Genomic DNA, 17,273 nt, shown 5'->3' with positions numbered 1-17,273 from the left:
TTGACACCGAGTAATGATTTGTGAAGACTAAATATTGTTTTTTGTGTTTTTCCATTACTCTATGGGACAAGTTGAAAACATTTGCTACCTATATACAAATTTGTCAAGTTTGAAATATGTTGCGTTTGAGGTAAGAGATAAGAAGGGGCTGTGAATTGACTAACCTGGCCATGCACCTGAGTAGGAGACTCTGATAATAAGGTGGTGCTTTTATATTTCAGGATGTGTTGTATAACATAGTTCCTGGATTTTGTATGCTTTATTACAGAGAATTAGGTAAGAAGTATTTGTTGTTGGTGAATTACTAACACACCAAGGGTGTCTGTTGATTATTTCAGATCTGGGCAAATGAGGTTCTCTCTATTTTGATTTGGTAGGATTGTAGTGATCTATCCACCCCCACACTAGGCAGCTCTTCACAATTCAATTTCTTCTCCACCTCTGGTGACTAGGTGATGGTATTTGAATACACATGACTGCTCCTTGAATTGACTTCATATATATCAATTTATTTTAGCCCTGAAGAAGTCCGCTGCCACCCATGCAGCACTGACGAAACACATGTTGGCTTGGGCACTGAAACTGTATAGGGCCTTTTTAGTGAACTGTGGAAGTAAAGAAGAACTTAAGTTGGAGGAATTGATAAAGATGTAATTGGCTGAGATGTTGAAATCTTAGGAAATATCTTCTGATATATTAAGAGAAGAATTAAAGTTGGAACTGTGGTTCATGAACACTACATGGTCTAATCATTGTGTGCTTGAAGTTTTCAAAAGTATCTTGGATGTATTAATTGAGGAAGTCAGAGTGGTTTTCTTCACTTCTTGAGCACCAGTTGCTTCTGCTGCCTTGTTACTCTTCAAACTACAACTGGGGCTCAGTGAGAGTGCCATAATTCCCAACCACCCGCTTAACTTAAGTGTATGTTTCACAAGTATGTGGTAGTACAAATGGGTAGCTAAACAACATATGCATGATATTTAGCAAATAATTACTTTTACGCCACTTTATAATGAGGTACTGGGGTGTGAGGCTTAAGATGGCATCAAGGATGGAGGGGAGAAAGGCAGAAAATGACGGCTGGGAGATTACTGCCAATCTGGCGGTTTGGAATGAGCCAGATACCAGCATGTGTAATACAGCCACCAGCTTAGCCTGAAGAGGGATGTTGGTGGACCTCTGTGATGTTCTCTGCAGCCTTGGTAAAATCTGGTGTAGGAGCTGGACAATGGACTCGCTCCTGAGCCTATGGTAGGTGATGACCTCCTCCTTCCTTAAGTCATTGAGGGTAGTCCTCTGGTAGTATATCCTCTCCCTTCTCCTGCAGTGTCTCTATGGTGGTCCCCGTCTTTGTCTTGGTGCTCCAAGCTGGAGTGGTAGTAGCTCCATGGCACAGTTGAGGTTGCCAGAGTGTTCTGCTTATGTACCAGCGCCAATTGCCATTTTTGCCCCAGGGTTGCCAATGCGTAGGAATTTTGACAAGTCTGTGCGTCATTTTATTGCAATGCATCACTTTCCAAAAATCTTGTTAATATGGATGCATCATTTCTGCATGGGTTTGTAAGTGGGAATGCCTACCTTGCACATGATTAACTTAACCTGATGCAGCCAATTGTAGCACAGGTTAAAAATTATGCACAGGAGAGAAAGGTGATGAGTTTTGCAAATGCAGCACTATGTAAATATGGAGCAGTGAAAGTGCAGTTGCTGTGTCAAAAAAATGATGCAACCATGGTGCAAGCTCCTTGTAAATCTGGGCTATGATTTGCAAAAGCACTGCATGAAAAGACACTCAGCAGTCTAACTCAAACAAGAAGGACCAAGAATATGGGTCTAGGCTCTCTAACATGCAGTGTCAAGCAAAGATTATGGAGCAGATTTAAGAAAGGTGGCACTGCACCCAGTACAGCACAATTTTCCTTGTGCTCCATAGTGCCCCCCCTACTGCCACCATGTGGCATTTAAAATACGGCGCACCATGGTGTAGGGTAGGGGGCAATAACATCAGAATTTTTGACGCTATTGATGTAATGTTCCGGGTTAGTGCCAACATTTTTCCGCTAACCCTGAACAGTAAACAGGGGCCCATTGTAACCAATGGTGTCCCCCCTTTTAAAAATGCTGAAAAAGTGACACATTTTTTCAGCCCCACTAACGGGGGAACGCCCCCTTGTATACATTATGCTTGACCCAGGCATAATGTGGCCCAAGGGGTTACAAAGTGGCACAATGCATGCATTGTGCTGCTTTGTAAATCTAGTGCTGTATTTTTGCCATAATATCGCCACATTAGCGTAAAAAAATGATGCTAATGTAGCGATATTATGGCTTAAGGGGTTCTTAAATCTGCCCCTATGTATTTTGCTGCAGCCACAGTCATGAATCTATTAGTAAAGTATAGGGAGGAGAGTCCACTCCCCAGACCCAGTGATTCTTCCATGCTGACCATTTTTTCTGTGTCTCTAGCTGTTCCCTAGAGTTAGCATTTTAGCAGAATTTGTGGGGGCCTTAATTCTGAGAGACACCACAAACTGCAGATCTGGTGCTCCTTAGTGCCCACAACTTGGGAGGGTCCTGAGAGGAGAGACTACCATTGGTTTCCCTACTATTTATTCTTACTGAGTGTCCCCCCTTTACCGAGTACCTTCTGCCAGCAGCTGGTTGGAAGAGCTTTGGAGTGACCACTGCTCTTAGAGGAGAGGCCTCTTGGTCCCTTTGTTAGTCCAAAGGGTCGCAGAAAAGGAGGCCCTTTGGAATGTCCAGTAAAGATTCATCAAATGTATTTTCATTAACTAAAATGTTTGCTCATATTCGATTTTAGCTTTCTCTGGCATGACCCTTTGAAAACATTATTATGTATGAATTGTGATAAGGGATTACAAATGTAACCTGTTTGCCTAAGTTAGTGTTATTCATACACGTTTGTGAACATTAACCATAATGTACGAATGGTGTTCACTAGATGGGAGAGCGGCTCCAGGAAAACAACCCATTCCCCACACTTCCTTATTGGCTGCCACCTTTGAATTGTAGAGAGGAATTTGTATTGATGGGGCAGCGGTCTGCTGCCAGCTACTCACCTTTGTTTTTATAAACAAAATATGCCATACAGCTTACTGAACTGCTTCTGAACTTAGACCTGCATGGGCCCCTTGTTGCTGAACTACCTTCAGATTGTGAAACCTCAATCTCAGTCACTTCCTCCTGGCTGCGATTAAGGAAAGGCCTGTCTGAAAGGCTATTTGTCTATTCTGCTGCTGCAACTCTTGTAGGGCATGTGTGCATTTTGCAGGTGGGTGTACATTGTATCTACTATAGGCTTTGTACTGGAAGTTTATTCTAGTTATAGTAGTAAATCTGACCTTTGAATCTATGCACTTACCCCAGTGTTTATTAGACTGGGGTTAGAGTAATCAATCTGACCCCCTCACTGTGTGAGCTTTCGTCTAGGTTTGTTAGACTGGAGTTAGAATAGTAATTCTGACCCGAGTCCCCAATACACTCACGTTCCCCAACGGTTGATGGCCTGGAGTTAAACAGTACATTTGTGTTAGACCTGACAGCCTTCGGGTGGTCATCTCCCAACTTTTTGCCTGCCTCCCTCCACTTTTCTGACAGTTTTTGCTGGTTTTAGGACTCTGCGAACTATACCACTGCTAATCAGTTCTGAAGTGCATATGCTCTCTCCCTACAAATATGGTAACATCGGTTTGTACCCAATTGGCATATTTGATTTACTTGTAAGGACCTAGTAAAGTGCACTACATGTTCCCAGGGCCTGTAAATTGAATGCTACTAGTGGGCCTACAGCACTGGTTGTGCCACCCACATAAGTAGCCCCTTAACCATATTTCAGGCCTGCCATTGCAAGGCATATGTGTGCAGTTTCAATGCCACTTCGACTTGGCATTTAAAAGTACTTGCCAAGCTCTAAACTCCCCTTTTTTACATATAAGTCACCCCTAAGGTAGGCCCTAGGTAACCCATAGGGCAGTGTGCTATGTAGGTAAAACACAGGACATGTACATGTGTGGTTTATATGTCCTGGTAGTGGAAAACTCCTAAGTTAGTTTTCCACTACTGTGAGACCTGCTCCTTTCATAGGATAGCAGGGGTACCCTCATATACTGTTTGAGTGGTAGATTCTGATCAGAAAGGGGTAACCAGGCCATATCTGGTATGACCAGAATGGTAATACAAAATCCTGCTTATTGGTGAGGTTGGATTTTATATTACTATTTTAGAAATGCCACTTTTAGAAAGGGAGCATTTCTCTGCACTTAAAATCCATCTGTGCCTTACAGGCTGTCTCCAATCCACGTCTGGGCTAGGCTGGTCGACAGCTCCCTTGTGCATTTCACCCAGACAACCCCAAACACAGGCTACTCAGTCACACCGGCACTCATCTGCATACTGAATGGGTCTTCCTGTGCTGGGAGGGTGGAGGGCCTGACACTTACACTTCAAAGGATAGTGGCCTGTCCTCACACAATGGACTGCCTAACCCCCTACTGGGACTCTGGCAGACAGACCTGTACTGAAAGGGGACCTTGTGCACTTAAAAACCAGACTTTGAAGTCTCCCCCACTTCAAAGGCATTTTTGGGTATATAAACTGGGTGCCTGACCCCACCAAATCAGACACTTCTGGACCTGAGCCTGCAACCTGTCAAGAGGAACTGCCTGGCTACCCAAAGGACTCATCTGGATGGCTTTGCTGAGAAAGAATGCTGCCCTGCTGTTGCCCTGCTGGCCTGCTGCCCTCTGACTTTGCTGAGAAGTGCTCTCCAAGGGCTTTGCTTGAGCTTGCCTCCTGTTTTCTGAAGTCTCAGGGCCGAAAAGACTTAGGCCCTCATTCTGACTTTGGCGGGCGGCGGTCGCCGCCCGCCAAAATCAGGCCGCCGAAAGACCGTTCTGCGGTCAAAAGACCGCGGCGGCCATTCTGGCTTTCCCGCTGGGCCGGCGGGCGCCCGCCAAAGGAGCGCCCGCCGGCCCAGCGGGAAAGGCCCTGCAACAATGAAGCCGGCTCCGAATGGAGCTGCAGGGGTGCGACGGGTGCAGTTGCACCCGTCGCGATTTTCACTGTCTGCAATGCAGACAGTGAAAATCTTTATGGGGCCCTGTTAGGGGGCCCCTGCACTGCCCATGCCAGTGGCATGGGCAGTGCAGGGGCCCCCAGGGGCCCCACGACACCCGTTCCCGCCATCCTGTTCCTGGCGGTAAAAACCGCCAGAAACAGGGTAGCGGTAAGGGGGTCGGAATCTCCATGGCGGCGCTGCTTGCAGCGCCGCCATAGAGATTCAGCCCATGCAGGGGAAATCCGGCGGGAAACCGCCGGATTCCTTTTTCTGACCGCGGCTTTACCGCCGCGGTCAGAATGGGCTGGGAAGCACCGCGGGCGGTGCTTCCGTGGTCCCCGGCCCTGGGTCGCCAGGGTCGGAATGACCCCCTTACTCTCTTCAAGGAACTCCTTGTGCCCCAAAAATCGATGCACAGCCTGCCGGAAACGACGTACAGCCTACCCTGTGATGAGAAAATCGCCGCACAGCCGAACCGGAACAACACAGCCCAACTTCCTGAGTGAAGATCGACACAGCGCCTGTGTTGCAACCAGAAATTCGATGCACGGCCCTAACGGATCGACGCACAGTGAGCCTGACTTCCTGAGTGAAGAATCGATGCAGCGCCTGCTATGCAACAGAAAATTAAACGCATCGCCTACCGGATCGACGCAATGCCTGTGACTTCTTCCTGCACGCCCAGGATTTTCCCTGCATCATCCCTGGGTGTCCAAAGATCACCGCATCGCAGTGAGGAACCAAGACTGCTCACCAAAAATCGACGCAAAGCTCCTTGCAGCATGGAAAGAAACAATGCATCATCTGTGCTGTGTCAGAAAATCTGACGCCCACCTTATTTTTCCACCCACCTTCTCCTCTGCGGCCTCAGTGCATGGTAATTTTGATGCAAACCAGGTACCTTGTGCAAACAAGAGACAACTGTTAATTTCTAAGATTAAGGAGCATATTTATACCCTGTTTGTGCAGAATTTGTGTCATTTTTTTTAACGCAAATTCGGTGCAAACCTAACTCCATATTTATATTTGGATGTTAGACACGTCTAACGTCAAAATATAGGAGTTTGCACCATTTTTTGGATGTGTGCACCTACCTTGCTTGCGTCAATAAGGTGCAAGGTAGGCGTATCCCTATAGCCCCATATTTATCCTGTGTGCTAAATTGACGCACGGGTGAGAGGAGGGGCCAAATAATGGTGCAAAGCTTGCTTTGCACCATTATTTAATGCGTGGGTAACACCAGGCATTAGGGGACCTGTGGACCAATTTCCATGGTTACGCCCCAGGAACACTCCCACCAACATCAGAGGGACACTGGAGTATGGGGGACCGCCATCCCAGGTAAGTCTGGGTAAGTATTATTATTATTATTGTTTTTGTCATTGGGGGCCCTAAATTGGGGCCCCCTGCATGGCACAAGCTGCCATGGGCATGCCCAGGGGAGACTTGCACCCTATGCTGGCCATTGGGGTGGTGGGCAGGACTCCTATCTTTCCTAAGACAGGAGTCATGTTTTTGGTGGTTGTGCGCCAGGAAATGGGGCTAGTCTGGTTAGAGGCATTTTTTGTCCTCTAACCAGGCTAGTGTAATTTTCTGATGCACAACCCCCTCCTTTCCCACCTCCACCCCAACCCGGGTAACGTCTTTTTTGAAGGCGCTAGCCCAAATTTAGCGCTGGCTTGCACCATTCAATAAATACAATGCCCGGCTGGTGTTGTTAAATGACGCGAGCTGGCGCTAAATTTGTTGCTGAAAAACTGCGTTAGCGCAGTTTTGCGGCAAAAAGCATAAATCTGGGCCTAAGACTCTTTTTAAACCTGCAAAAGTGATATTTTAACTTGTGCTTATTGAATCTTTATCGTTTGATCTTAATTTAACCAGATAAATATCCTATATTTTTCTAAACCTGTGTGGTGTATTTTTGTGGTGTTTTCATTGTTACTGTATGATTTATTGCACAAATACTTTACACATTGCCTTTTTACACATTTGCCTATTTGGAGAAGGGTGTATACATCTGCCTGCTAGAGACCCCATTTCTAACAATTTGTCACTCCTCTCTGATATGCATTTTTCCCTGCATAGATTAGACTGGAATAAAAATGTTTTTTCTCTGTACACCTTTGTCAAGTAGGCACACAATTTTGGAGCAAACTCAGGTTTACAAGTCTTTCTAAATCTGGGTTTGCATCAAAATACATAGGTGGGTGCATGGGATTACACCCGACTCAAAGTAACGCAGGATAGCACAGTGGCCTGCCTTGTGTTATTTGTATTTACTAAACAGCACAAAGTGGCTTTGCACGGCATAGTAAATGGAAAAAGTGATGCAACCCCAACCTAAAATCATACTAAATTTAGGCCAGTGTATAGAAGGAAAGAAATAGGTAACTGCGCACAACTTGTATTACTCTACCCTATCTGGAAATGCTTAACACCTGCGTGACGTATATGCATGTGGCTGTGGTGTGTGTGGTGTTTGTGTATGTGTATTTTTGGTGTCTTTGTGAATTGTGTATGTGTGAATCTGGTTGTGGTGTCAGTGTAAGTATTTTTGAGTGTTTTTTGGTGTGTGAATTTGTTTGTGGTTGTATGTTTGTGAAATGTGTGTGCCTTTGTAGTAGATAGTATCTACAGAACTATAAATTGTGTTGCATGAATTGTCTATTTCCGTGCTTTGGGGCTGCATACACCGCTGATTTAAGCACTATATAAAAACAATTCATAGTATTCCAATCTAGGAAAGACTTGTGTCTTTTACTTATCAGGTTGCATGAAAAGTGTTTTTTTTAATCCCTCTACTCTACACACTACTATTCCATATGCTTTGTGAAATGTTTGTGCCTTTGTAGTAGATAGTATCTACAGAACTATAAATTGTGTTGCATGAATTGTCTATTTCAGTGCTTTGGAGCCGCATACACCACTGATTTAAGCACTATATAAAAACAAATCATATTATTCCAATCTAGGAAAGACTTGTGTCTTTTTCTTATCAGGTTGGATGAAAAGTGTTTTTTTATCCCTCTACTCTACACACTACTATTCCATATGCCTTACTGCAAAAAGATTCAAATGTAGGTCTGGATTGAAAACGTCAGCTGTCCGACAGAGCATTTGTGACTACTCTACATTTGGGGGCATATTTATGAGAATGTGACGCAGCACAGCAAGTCACTCGCTGTGCTGCATCACAGGGAAAGGGCAGGAATGCTCTGTATTTAAAATAATAATGTGCATTCCTGTCTTTGACCTTGCACTAGCTCCATTTTGGCTGCCTAGCACCAATGCAGGCACCCTTTCACTATGGTACAAGTGTGCCTGCGTTGTAAGGAGGACTGCACAGAAACAATCCCCTGAGGCATTTTCATCTTTCTATGTGTGCTGCAGGATGCAGGACACATAGAAAGAGGAAAGAGCAAGGAGAAATAAAGATATTTCTCCTCGTTACACCTCACCTGAGAAGGCGTAGCATTTTGGCGCATTCCTAAGTTTACCACTCCTGGTAAATCTGGGAATGCATTAAAATCCATGGGTTTTGCACGGGAACACCCATGCAAATGCATGGAATATCTCCGTGGGGCATAGTAATGCAATGCAGCGATTTGTGCTGCATTGCTTTCCTCCAGATTTATGAAGCCACTCAGGACCACGCAAGGTGGCCTTATGTGGCTTCACAAATCGCATCTTAGTCTTGCGTAAAGCATGCACCACATTGTGAGGTGCAAGAACAAGGCAACCTAAGTTCTAAATATGCCCCTTAGTTTCAGAGGAGTAAACTCCTTAACCTCATTCTATTGGCTGTTTAGAGTATCATGTCACCTCCTAGAGAGTTTTTTTGTTGCAGTTATTAAAAAACGATTATATAACAACTACGATAAACCCTCACAATTTTTGTAACATTTTACCATAACGCCATTTTAAACATAAACCACTTAGCTTTTTAGGTACGACTTGAATGGCTGACTTGTCCTCTAGATGTCTCGTGAACAGTGGTGTGACAAAACTTGAAAGGGCCCCCTGCAAAGAACATGGAGGGGATCCCCTCCTACTCACACAGGAGCTCTCAGGGCAGGCTGGTGTGCTGAGGGGGTCCGCTGGAGCTCGGGCCCCCTAGACCCGCTGGGACCTTTGTCTCGGCACTGCTCTTGAATAGTACACAGAGAGTGGGCTTTTGGTTCGCCTCTTTCAGCCATTGGTTGCTTTGGGTCATTGTTTACAGCTAGTATTTTGAGATAGTGTCAATTACATCTTGGATCATCCCTAGAGGAATATTTCTGTCTCACGGTCATGCTACTGACTTTTAGATGTATTATTCTGCCTTATAAGGCAATACACTGTCCATATTAAACAAATGTGTACTTAAAGTCTGATATATGGAGGTATGTAGATACTACGTGTCAGGACTCCAGTTTAAGAAAATCACGTTTTGTGTGCAAACAACGCTGCATCAAAAATACAAAACCTGATCGCATTGAAAAAATGCGTCCTCCCAAAAATTAGACTAAGCTGACAAACTTTTTTTGATTGTACTTCAAGTAAACATCGTTTTCCTATATTATTTGTGTAGAATGAAAAACAAAAATTACACAGATGGGCTTTATGATGATCCCTTTCAGCCGCTGGTTTATTTTGGTCGGCCACGACCAGCCAGTACTTAATTAACGTTCTGCTCACTCCAGGCTCTATTAGACATAGGAAGTACAGAAATATTTTTTTATCAGGGGTAGATTGTTGTGGCAAATATGAATGGTGTTCTTGCTTCACAAAACTGAACAAATGCACTGCTTAATCCTATTTTGCAGCTAACTCATCCCCTATTTTTGAAAGTTTATTTTTTATTGTTCAATGTATTTTTTGGCACTTTGTAAAGAAAATGGCAAACATTTAACAAGATGACAGGGATGACAAAGGCAGAAGCAGCAGAGCAATCTAAAGTGAAATACAGGAAAATCTGTGCATCTGCACCCATTTTTAATTAGGATAAAGCGTGCAAGCGCTTTAGCGTGCTGTAATCTCTCTGTGGGCTTTTAACCATGGCCACCATACGCCCATCAGTTTCATTGATTTGTGGGCTTGCGTTTTAAAAATCTCTTGATTTTATTTGTGAAAGGCATGCATACGTCATACCTTTTCAAGTGCTTAGCCCTCCTCGAGCGCACCCATTGTATTGAAAATGCTCGTTTATTTCTTATTTCCAGCAATTCTGTTGTGGTCTATTAGCCAGACGGTGAGCATAAACACTTCCTCCAAGTGGTTAATTTGTAAATAAAAACGTGCCGGTGCCCAAAGCTCTCCTCTGAAACATGCGGCTGCTGCATTTCAATGTGCGAGCACAGAATACTGATGCAGAGTAATCCTAAAGCCATCTTGGCCCCTTTAATTCATTTATGGCCACTCCCTGCCCCTTCAGCTCACTCTTGCAGGTTTCTGCTTTCTCCATCTGTGACGCTTTTCCATCTTTGTTTGCTCCGTCTTTCCCATATGTGTCTTTTGCTCACAGTAATTTCCTGATGTGGAAAAATAATTGCCGACCCTCAAAAATAGGCACTGGTGCCCTCCACCGGCAACCACTGGCTAAAATTAAGTGCAGCTTCCTCCTCTCCTTTTGATACTTGGACACCCCTGTGATGGGTAAGTGTGCTCTGTTTGATCATCAGTGTGTGCGTAATAGATTGAGGAGTGTGAACATTTAGCACATCGTGAGTCGTTGGAAGACAGTGCTATGTACACCCTGCTGGCTTCTAAAGGGACACTTGCTGCTGTTGCAGTATATCTTTTTATCCAAAGGAAGATTGGCTGTAAAACATCCTCCCAAAAACAGGTGGCATGATACTATTTCCACAATTCATTGACAGTGAACAGGCCATGAGAAATATGGCAAAAGCGTGCAGCTTCTTCTAAAACTGGTTAAAGGCAGGGGTGGATTCTCCGCTAAGGCGGAAGAGTGGCGCCCCACTGGTTTGTGGGGAAAGGAAAAATAAAATGATAATAACGCGATGTTATTGTCATTTTATTTTTCTGGAAGTAAGGGGCGAGGCAGGACTGGGCTGGAGAGAGGGGTCCAGAGGAGGGCTTTTGCTGCACAAAGTGCGCATGTCTGTTTGGTATGCCGTGTTGGGCTGGCCAAACAGACATGCGCACTTTGTATGTTCTCTACCCGGCTGTATTGAACAGCAGAGTGGAGAACATGCCCAGGCTTCCACTCGCAGTCTGAGTGGTGAAGCAGGCCCCTCAGACCAATCACGACGCTGCTGTCATGCTGGTAACAGCAGCGTCGTGATAGCAGCGTTGTGATTGGCTTGGCGCCTGTGTGGAGCCAGAAAGAGGAAGAGGACGAGGACGAGGACGGAGGGGAGATAAACGTGTCTCCCCCAAAGGTAAGCTTTTAAAAAAAATATATATTAGCTCGCTTCCCCGTAACGCCCACCACCCCCGTTGAGTGGCAGCCGCCACAGGTTAAAGGGTTATACTAATCCCCAAATTGCTACACTTTTGAAATAATACTTATATAACAGAAGCTTTGTGTTGAAAACTATATAAACAGCATTACTTTCACTATCGATAAGGAGAATATTTTAACTCAAGCACACAACCGTTGACTGTTTCTGCATTACCAATTATGCTTTGGCAATTTAGCTGAATGCTGATTTACAAAGACATTTTGAAGTGGGGTTCTCAAGCAGCTCTGCCGGCTAACCCCCATCCTATCTTGCTGCACCCTATGCATTCAAATGCATGAGTGGTACATAAACCCGAGAAGACATTTGGCATCATTTCTAGCAAGGCCCTATACCATGCTGCTCACTGCTGATGACGGGCTAAATCCAGAAACATGTGTACAGGGATATACAGCACTTGCTGCGCCTACGGAGGTGAAAGACTTTATTACTTTCTGAATGGACTACACATTCGACTGCATTTGACTTGATGCATTGGGGTTGGACTTTGTTGCAGGAGTGCAGGCAGTGTGCTTCCTTTCTTTTTAATAAAAGTGCGCATGTCTGTTTGGCCAGCCCAACATGGCCGACCAAACAGACATACGCACTTTGTGCAGCAAAAGCTCTCCTCTGGACCCCTCCCTCCAGCCCAGTCCTGCAACAACCATTGCTGTTCATTAATCAGATTGTCCCATACATGCACCAGGGTACAGGTCTTTTCCTGCAGCACCCATTGCTGTCCATTGTGAGATCATAACTGTGAACCTGGATCCTGACCTGTAGCCGCCACTTATTTCGGACACTCTTATCTGCTTTCATGAGTTTGGGGCCAGTTGTATCAAGGGGTTTTACCCATTCAGTATCTGTGGGAAAATGTGTTCATACATATGGTCCTTGGATCTTACCTTGCAGCAACCAATGCTGTTAATTTCTGAGACCATTGTCAAACTGCACCAGGACAAAGAGTTCCTGGCCTGCAACCACTGCTGCTGTCCTTCACTGAGGCCTTTACATGGCTGCACCAGTGTATCTGGAACCTGATCTGCTGCAACCACTGCAGTTCATTACTGATGCACTCACACAGCTTCACCACAGCAGCTGGATTCTGCCATGCAACAAACTGCTGTTTATTTCTGACATCCTTATCTGCTCCATTGCACTCAGATCCTGACCTGCAGCATCCACTGCTGGTCATTACTGAGACAGTAACACAGCTCTGACAGCACGAAGCAGCAGAGCACAAGCCAGTGTCCTTAAGATAGCTAGGTCAAATGTCAAAAGTTACCATGTTGACCTGGCTTGTGTGTATTTTCACTGGAGATCTGTGGTATAAATGAGAAATTCTCTAGAAATATTTTCATATGGTCGTATTCCTTCTAGAAAAAGTTACAATCTGAAGAAACCGTAGTAAAAAATCATAGTAATGTTTTCCCAAATATTGAGAAAAGGACAGCTAACACTAACATTCTTGAACGTTTAGAAAGCTAGCCAATCGAAACATGCCTCTTCAGCTACCTCTTGAGAGTCTTTTTTTCAAGGTCCCCATCTCTCTCACCCCCCCAGCACATTCTTTCAACAACCTTTTCATGATTAATCGTCCGTTTTATACAGTGATCTCTGTGGTCAGTGTGATAGCAAGTTTACAAGGTCTCGACTGCCTTTTCTACCAACCCAGATATATCTCCTATCAAAATGCAGGGTTTGACATTCTGCTCAAATTTTCTGTTGAAGAACACTCGAAAATGTAGCTTTGTTTTCCTACTGCACAGATCGCCATAGACTTTTTATTGTAACGTGACGACGTGCAGCCAACCTGCCCCCAATATGGTCCTACCATTTATTATGAAAGCCATATTGGTGTGTATTTTGCAGATCTTTTGACCTAATACAAAGATGGTAACATTAACGCTTGCAAGATCGTTAACAAAATCCACAATCTCATGTGGTGCCTGGGAGGCCATCTTGAGGTCAACCCATCCCGATCTCAAAGAGAGAAATTCCAGTGTTTTTAGCTCTCAGAATCCATGCATCATGCATCAGTGGTGAGAAGGATGATTGAGTGATAAATATAAAACATAACATATTCCCCCCAGTGACTTCTTGGTGCCTAAACATAAAACACTTGCTGAGGAACAGATTGTTCCTAAGACCAGAGTCTAAGTTATTTTAACAGGAAGGCTTCAATAGCTTTGCTAAAGGCCAGATTTTAGATATGTCTGTTTTAAATTGGGGTGCGGTTTCAGAACATGGTGGCGAGCTATCAGCAAGCCTTTCTATGATGTGGAGAAGATAATGACCATATTATCCTAGAGGTCTTTGATATGAGCATCTTGGTCCTACATACGAGACTAACCCTATGTTTGAAATTTTGATTGCGAACCTTGCAAGTGGTGGCCTATACTAGACAATGGTCAAATCATTCACAAATTGCGGACCTATGCACATGCAAGAGGGGAGGCCAATAAACTGTGCCCCATTTGATGCTAATATGCAGCCACGCTGGAGTCAAGAAGGCAGATTCTTCGACCTTTGTTTTTAACTTATGATATTAGGAAGTGTAGCAAGGCTTTAACTTTCTGTCTCTGAACCCATCTAGATTGTCTGCCAAGAGGGTGGTCCTTTACATGTCCTGGGCATAGGCATTGACTAGATCCAACTACCTTCCTTAAACCTATGATCATCACAGCCTCATGAAACTAATAGTGACCAACTCTTAAGCTTATTCGTAGTGTTTTTAATCCTGATTTTACTATATTTTGTTCTGATTACTAAATTTTAACATTGACTGGGCAGGAACAAATAAATACATTGATAGATTGATTGACAGAGGTCTTTGAGTATAATGATGCTTTGGCTGGTCAACTGTGCCAAAGAAGAGAATTTTAACGTTTATCTTTTGATTAATGGCCAACCAGTGTAGACACCTTTGTGACAATGATCGTGTCATATTTCTTTAGTTTGCAGACCTATCTCACTGCATAGTTCTGAATGCACTAAAGCCGAGTAGCTCCTTCTGCTTGTACAGGGAATTACAGTAGTTTAGCGTACGCATGAAACTACTTCTGCACTGATTCATTGGGGAGGAAAGATAGAATTTTCCTAAGTGACTTCAGTAAGGCAAGTTAAGAACTAAACACAGAAGAAATGTGATGGTCAAAACCCAGTTTTTCTTCAAATATCACTCCTCAATGATTTAAATATGTGCCACAGGGATTAGAGAAATTCCCATGGTCCTGGACCATGGGCAGTTTTTCCAAATGAGTTCCTCTCTTCCGAAAGGTAGGAGCTCCATCTTGTCAGTGTTGAGATTCACAAAACTGTGACCCATCCATTCCTGTACTGCAAATAAGAGGATGTGTAGATTAGCTACTGAGTTATGTGCTTGATTGCTTAGCTGGACCTCATACTGTGTATCATCCGTATGAATATGACTGGCATTCAAATGAATGGATGATGTGCATAAGTAGTTAAACATAGATATTAAATAACATTGGGATTAAGAGGAGCTCTGAAGCATGCCATAGCTGATTGGGACACATAGGGCCTGATTACAACTTTGGAGGACGGTGTTAATCCGTCCCAAATGTGACGGATATACCACCTACCGTATTACGAGTCCATTATATCCTATGGAACTCGTAATACGGCTGGTGGTATATCTGTCACATTTGGGACGGATTAACACCGTCCTCCAAAGTTGTAATCAGGCCCATAGTGACCTAAAAGATAGTCAGCCTTAATGACTGAGAGCAATCAGTCAATAGTAGAGCAATTTCTCACTCTGTTGAAACTGGACTCTGCATCATTTTGGTGATCTACTGTATCAGATGCATCTTAGAGACTTATCACTCGCACTGCTTCATCTTCATCTAGGCAGGCTCTGATAATATCTGACACAGTAGCTAGAACCTCAACCACATCATCCAACAATTTGCCATCTTTGAGGGACCCTGAGAGTTATTTAGCTATCAGCTTTTCTAAGACTATGGACCTGATTGTCCAGGCAGTAGTGTTTGGTAAATTTCTACAGGGATGCCCACGTTGCTGCCTGACAGATGTCCTGGACTGGAACTTTGCATGCTAACACAGTCGTTGCAGCTGTCTCTCTGGTAGAATGAGTGCGCAAACCCTCTGGGGATTGCTTTTTAGCCAATGCGTAGCAGATTTTGATGCAGAGAGCAACCCATATAGGGATGGTTCACTTCTGCACTTCCTGACCATTCTTCACACCCACATACCCAACAAAGAGTTGATTATTCACCCGGAACTCTTTGGTACAATCAAGGTAGAATGCCAGCTCTCTTTTTGGGTCCAGGTGGTGGAGCTTCTCCTCTTCCTTAGAAGGATGAGGGGGTGCGTAAAAAGTATACAAGGTGAAGGATTGGCCTACATTAAAGGGCGTGACCACTTTTGGTAACAAGCATTTGCAATGCAGCCGATCTCGCATTATGTCGAGTTAGAGCTATTAGTGTTGTAAACTCTTAACCAGGCTTTTCTTGCCACATTAAATTTAAAAAAAATCGAGCGTGGTCTTGCTGTGAAATTAAGAGAAAAAGTAGACCAGAAACCATACGGAAAATACAAAGCCTCGTATGTTTCCAGTAATTTACATGTGCTCTCAAGGAGGGCTAAACACCGGAAAAGGCATGACGTATGCAAGCCTTTCACAAATCAAAACAAGCAGATTTTAAAAGGCAAGCCCACGTACCAATGAAAGTGACTGATGTGACATGGGCATGGTTAAAATCCCCCTAAAGAGGGATTAGAAGAGGGACAGAGCACTTTGAGCTCGCCCCTTAAAAAGGAAGGCCTGGTGCAAAGCACCACTTTGTCAGGATAGATGGAAAGGTAGTGTGGCGTAGATGACAATGCCTGCAGCTCTCTCACCCTACAGGCAGATGTGATGGCCACAAAGAAGGCTGTTTTTAATGTCCGAAGCCTGAAAGGACAGTTATGAAGTGACTTGAAGGGAACGCACATTAAGAAAGTAAGAACTAAATTCAAACCCCATTGGGGCATTATGAATGGCAATGGAGGAAACATATGGGTAAGACCTTTAAGGAATCTACTAACAATAGGAGATTTAAACAAAGAGGGTTGGTCAGGTAATCTCAGAAAAGCAGAGATAGCAGACAAATAACCTTTGAGGGTGCACAAAGCAGAGCCCTGCTGGGCCAAAAGTATAAACAAAAGGACCTCGGAAAGAGCAGCAGAGAGGGTCGTCAGCAGACTTGTCTGTTAACTGCTGCTGCACAATCTCTGCACAAGAAGGCGGAGACTGGACAGGTTCAGGAGGAGAACCCTCCCCTGCTGCTGCGGCAGAAGATCCTCCTGAAGGAGCAGTCTGATCAGAGGTTTGATGGCCATGCTCAATAGCTAAGGATACCATATTCTTCATGCCCAGTCCGGAGCTGCAAGGATTGCTTAGGCCCGGTTGTTCTTGATCTTCTTGAGAATTCTGGGCAGAAGTGGCATGGGCGGAAAGGTGTACAGGAGGCCTGAGGTCTACTCGAGATGCAAAGTGTCGCCGAGCGAGTGCCACCTTAGAAACTCCATTGTGGAATATTTCTGACTTTGCGCATACTCTGCGGAGGTGAACAGATCTAACCAAGGCCCTCCCCACTGCTGAAAGAGACCTTGCACCATCTCAGGATGGAGATGCCATTCATGATCAACCAGGCATTGATGGCTGAGTTCATCCTCTCTGGCAACCACCAGAGAAATACCCTGATGTTCCAGCCATATCCAGAGGTGCA

This window comes from Pleurodeles waltl, chromosome 5 (assembly GCF_031143425.1).
Source record: "Pleurodeles waltl isolate 20211129_DDA chromosome 5, aPleWal1.hap1.20221129, whole genome shotgun sequence".
Taxonomy (NCBI): Eukaryota; Metazoa; Chordata; class Amphibia; order Caudata; family Salamandridae; genus Pleurodeles; species Pleurodeles waltl.
The sequence above is the reverse complement of the archived record's forward strand: the minus strand, read 5'-3'. Positions refer to the sequence as shown.